The sequence below is a fragment of the Dermacentor albipictus genome, chromosome 2 (genome assembly GCF_038994185.2).
Source record: "Dermacentor albipictus isolate Rhodes 1998 colony chromosome 2, USDA_Dalb.pri_finalv2, whole genome shotgun sequence".
Classification (NCBI taxonomy): Eukaryota; Metazoa; Arthropoda; class Arachnida; order Ixodida; family Ixodidae; genus Dermacentor; species Dermacentor albipictus.
In genome coordinates, this window is record NC_091822.1 from 155,913,935 (window position 1) to 155,920,119 (window position 6,185).

Sequence of the window (6,185 nt, forward strand, 5' to 3'; positions counted from 1 at the left end):
AGCCAGGAGCGGCATCTGTAAAAAGACACAATAAAGCGTCAACTGCATGAAAATGCGTGAACTGATTCCTGCTGTTGTAAATCAGTTATGATAGTTGTTTAGCCCTTCTTGCTCCAAAACAAACTCACATTGGTTGTTAGGTGTCAAATCTAGCTTCGTAAGCGCTCCGTGCTGGAGCTTTACATGCGCTTGCTTCCTCCTGCGCCAAGATCAGGACTCGAATGCTGGTACCGAGCTCATTCGTGCCGATGTTTTCTCGCGCTTAGAACAACAGAACTAAGGTTGGAGTACACTGCAGAACACGACGAGTATTCGAAAATTAGCATTTCCCTCGCGCACACAAGAGCATATTTGTTCGATCTTCACGTTGTTTAGTCTCAGCTGATTACTCTCTATGATTCTTCAGCGGTAATACCTTCTGACATTCGAGCCCGAACGACAATACCAGAATATGCTCAAGGCACTTCGTCAACGGAGAAAAAAGCACTTACCTGCCAATTCGCCAAAACCTCTACAATGGGAGGTGCAACAAGGCACGCTCCAAGTAAGGAAGCGACAAATGACAGTTCAAAGACGTCCACGGCCGTATTTGCTCACCTAAGTGGCATAAAATAATGATTTGTTATCGCACTTCGAAATCGACGTCGTAAGCATACTTACTTTGTTGTGAAAAATACTTCGCTACCTGCGGTGGTTGCTTAGTGGCTACGGTGTTGGGCTGCTGAGCGCGAGGTCACGGGAATAAATCCCGGCCACCGCGGCGGAATTTCGATGGTGTCTAAATACTAAAACACCCGTGTAATTAGATTTAGGTCCACGTTAAAGAACCCCAAGCGGTCCAAATTATTCCGGAGTCTCCCACCATGGCGTGCCTCCTAATCAGATCGTGGTTATGGCACATAAAACACCATAATTTAATTTAAGCACCTCATTGGGATGTCCGTGCTGTTTACTTCTTTGACACGGTATACGTGGTTGTAGTAAAAGATTTCACGTCCTTTCTCAAGCGTCGGTGGTCCAAAATGGGCCTCGACTTTTTAGAACGTCCGAATTTAGAACGTCCGGAAGCTTTCCAACGAGCGCCGCAAAAGCATGCCTTCGTAGCAGTGGCCGCCTCGGTGTTTCGCGCAACTGACACGGTGGCGCTGACGGCTGAGCCGATCGCCGCGCCGCCTGACCATTGCAGGGAGCCTATGGCTAAGCCATTGCCCAGTCTCCTCCGTGTAGATAAAGTAGGCACAACACAATAATCGATTATGCAGGGCTGCGTTTTTTCCTAAATAAGCCTACTTGCTAGACAGCACTGTCATACTTTCACAGTCTGTTTTCGTTGTACTGGTAACCTGAAAACCACACCTAGACTAACTTTCCCAATTCTCTCGTCAACAGCTATGTTCGTAGGCATGAACAGCAACACCGAGGGCATTAGCCGAGAAAGTGTAAGAGTAGGGTTTAAGATTTGTTTGCAGAAGACAAAGATAACTTTCGATTGCCTAGCACATGTATAGTAACTCTATGGCCTAGTGAGAGAACAAGAATTCATGATTGGTAGTCAGCCTTCAGAACCTATGCAAGGGTACATCTAATCATAACTGGGAGCTTGCTGCTATCCTTAAATAAGTGTGTAGAGTCATTGCGTTCTACTAGCACTAGCATATGGGGCATAAACTTGGAAATTAACCATGAATAAGCTTGAGAAGGACCATGTCATGAGCGATCAAATGGAAAATTATGGGTGTAACATTGGGAGACAGGAAGCCAGCAGAGCAGATTACAGAATTAATGGGAATAGCCGATACTCTAAATAATATTAGGAGAAACTGTATGAAGCTGGACAGGACATGTAATGCATAGGGGCCGATAACCGGTGGACCATTTGAGTTACAAAATGGGTGCCAAGGGAATGGAAGTGCAGTCGAGGACAGCAGAGAATTGGTGAAATCGCAGGCACAACTTGGAATCGGCTAGCTCAAGACCGGGGTAATTGGAGATTGCTGGGAGGGGCCTTTGTCCCGCAGTGGACATAAAAATAGGCTGATGATGATGTTGCTCACAATTTCACAATTATATGTTGATCAAAAGGGGTTTCCCTTGGTCGTGTTCTGCCATGAATTTGCCTTTCAACAAAAACTCCTGGGCATTTCTATTGAATTCTTCAGATACCTACTGCTTACAGTGCACAATTAAAACAAGCACAGAAACTCAAAAAAATTTTGAAAACAAACCAAGAAATGTGTGACTCAGTGATATTGGATTTGCGCTATAGTGTAAAGGCACAAAAGGCAAGAATAAGCGGTCAATCGACAAAAAATACATGTACAACATGCTGTCCACCTGCGCAATGCCAGATTGATTTGTCCTTTTGTTCCTTTACAAGGCAGTGTATTCGTCTACACAACCGTGACAAAATGGACACTTGTTAGCATGTTTTGTCATCTGTGTATCCCTTTCTTGTATCCTCCTCAGGCAACCGGTATCTTTTCAATCTTTACTACGAAAAAAAAATGGCCAAACCTAGCTCATACATTCATGCATGAAAATTTGTATGTTTAGCTCATGGTCCACTACAAAACAGTGCAGCACTTAACCTTACAATGACAGTGTTCCTGTATTGCCAATGCTAAAATGAGGGCTTGAAATGTGAATATAAAATGTTTGGGAAATGCACAATATATAAGAAATTAGGATCCAAGACATGCCATGACGGTCACAGAACATCTACGACAGAGGATCCTAAAGCCTTCATGCAGTTAAATACAAGTTTTCACGTCCAATTTAAGAAATTTGTTCATATGATGAAAAGAAAATAACGGCCTTGCCAAGCTGTTTACAGGCATGCATTGCACTCTTTTCTGAAATAAAAAAACATGGGAGTATAGCATGTAAAAAAGCAAAGTATCACATGTGCAACCTCAATTACAATAGACCTATGTTAATTCAAACATAACATGCAAAATTGAAATTAATAATCCAATGCCCAAATTAGAAGAAAACAATAACGTGCAAAACGCACCTTTCTGGATCAAAACTCTTAAAGATGGTCAAAATTAATGGCTGGTCAAATTGATTGATGTTGATTTGTGAAAAGCTGAACAATTCATTGAGGTTACAGGTTATACTACAGAAAAAATTAAAATTCAATTGGGAAACTTAATGCCCCAAAACTCAAAGTGGGCTATGAAGGATGCCGTAATGGAAGACTCCAGAATAATTTTGAGCACCTGAGGATCTATTTAACATTCACCCAAAGCACAACACACTAGCGTTTTTGCATTCTGTTCCCATAAGAATACAGCCACAGGAGTCGGGAATCAAGCCCATGACCTCACCCTCAGCTGCCAAATACCATAGCCACTGTGCCTGGTATAATGCAGTGAGTAAAAGCACGATACTTCAAACTCCAATTATTCAAAATTCCAGTTAATTCAAACAAATCTCAAAACTTTAGTTGGCCACCTACTTTTCCAGCACAGTTCTGAACTCGTTTAATTCAGTAACATTGAACAATTACTTTTGTTTAATTAAATCTTTGGTGCTTCCCGGGACAGACAAATCTGACCAAGGACAGCAGCTTGGAGGACATTCATCACTCACAAACAGTTGCAAAATATGCATACGTTAAATAATTCAACTGGTGTTGCTAAAATCGCTAAAACATGGTGCCACTGACCAGCCGCTGTGACTGCGACCAGGCATTATGTGTTCACTTAATTGTTTTAACACCTGTTCAAACACAACTGGGTGCGTACATCCGTCCATGCAACAAATCATTTATTTTGTTTTTTAACCATACTTTATTCAACTTCAGATAGTTCATATTTACAATAATACAAACACACATTTGTGGTCCCTAGAAGCTGAACTTAACACAAATTCATTGACTGGAATACGCAGCTGTGCTAACATGGTTTCAGAACAGGGACACTAAAGATAAAAATAACTTGGGGTGTACAAGTAACTTGCCCTTCTACAATACCTCCTCCTCCCCCACCCTTCGAAACAAAAAAAACACTCAGTGTAAGAAGAGGCTCGACAAACCAGAAAAGACACAAAAATGAAAGACGAGTGGCAATGCCACCTTGAAGTTTTTACACCGACTCGCTGTGACGTGCGTTTTGATGGCATCTGCTTGGGCCCAGTTAATATTTTACCAGTAAAAATTGTCTACGATGTAATCTAACACAGACAAGGATTCAAGTCGGCAAGTTTCAAGCAGTTCTATCGAGCCACAATGGCCCAACTACGAGAAAATACTTCACAATCTGTGACATCATGCTAATGCACCCACACCGGAGTTCTGGTGCAAAATTTAATAACCTTCATTGCCTTCAGCAATAATCAAGCGATCGGCTAAAAATTAAACAGCACAGTGTTGGTAATGAACACTTTATCAGTCTAAGCTGCTTTAGCGTTTCTCCTTAGTGACCCTTTAACATCTCCAAAATAAGCAGGCCTTAAATATTTTTCGTGAAGAAACTCAAGGCACATGTTCATGCACACACACACACACGAGAAAAAAACATCGGCATGACTTCAGCAATTCCTCCAACTCAGAACTCTTCTACTGCAACAGCTGCAGGCCACCATAGTGGACACTGCCATATTTTCAAGATCAACTTCTTCACAATGCACACTTCTTCCTTGTCTACTACAGTCTTGCTTGCTGTGGTCTCCCAGCAATGCCAAACCAGAAGAGAAAAAACGCTCGTCACAAAAAAATTTGCTGTTTACTAAGAGCTAAAAGTCACTACTTCTAAACTAACTGGTCATTGACTAAAGGTGCATGCCAGTCTTGTTGGAATGGCAGACAATATGGCAAGACATTATATAGGTTTAGCTAGTCTGTAAACATATTAGCATTTGTAGAACGCCAGGTTATCAGAGAGGTTTATGACATCAATGCCAGAGACATCTTGTGACCTGGACAGCACACAAAGCTAATATACTGCAATGACCTACCATATTCCAATTAACTGCTGGCGTAATTGGTTGCGACATAACCGTTAACACACGGTCCTTTTTATTATGTTTCTTCAATGAGAACACTCCCGCCACACAAATTAATTCCAAACACACTGTAGTTGGACAAAGCATCACTAGTTGTCGCTACCAGCCTTACTACTATCATCCATGGTTCCGGTAATGCAGTAATAATATGGACAAGCTAAATCTTTCTATTAATCCAATGGCAGGAAAAAGCTTCCCACCAAATGAATTCCTAAAGCAAAGTCATCAGAAAAAGGCATGTGATGTTTGGGGTACAATAATTAGTGATTGGAGATTGTGTGTGTGGCATTGGCAAGAGGAATCTACTTTGTAGAAAGGCGATTAAACGCAGTTTCGAGAAAACAGAGCCATCACTCCAATATCAAGTTGCCTGCTTTTGCAACTGTATGTCCCACAAATCAACCTCAAATTCCTCCCGGCGCTTTGATCAACAGTGGGTGAACAAGAGATGTCCCTGGCTGGAGCCAAGGTTCCAAAGTGCACTTGTATTTTTCACATCTTGACGAAGACAAGTGCTCCCGTCAAAAGATTGGCTCCAGGCTAAAGCATCGTTTAATTAATTTTTTGGCCACTGTTGATCGTTTCACGTGTATTAATATTCCTGTGAACCATTTGTGTTGTTTGGATCGCTGTGCGTTGCCGCAACGTCACCTCATTTCTAGATAACCTCCAATCGTGAAGCATCTGTGCATAAAAAAAGCCAAGAGAATCAGGCTTACGCTGGTGTCCCGGCACTCCAGGAGAGGCTCTATAGACTGACAAAAGACAAATGTTGTGCAAACACGAGAAAATGTACGCACAGTCAGTCAAAAAGGAAGTGTGATCACAGCATCGTCTGGTAATTTGCACATCATGTGCTACTAGAATTATCCTATAAAGCTTTTGGTATATGGGTCCCAAAAGGTTTACAAATTCATTAATGGTACACGAACCTTAAGTGTTGAAGTCTCTTACTTCCTATGATTACATTGCAATGCCGAATTGAATAGCGTGCACACATTCAGCTTCAAGACATCAAATCATGGTGTTTATAGAATCGGTTGTACATTCGGACAACTTCAAAATGGGCTGATGCAAGCTTGCTTGTTTGCATGGTTGTTTTTTATGGGAGAACAAACCATGTCTATTTCATGGGAATGATTAGTGTCCTCGCTGATCGCTTAGTATCTTTGACATAT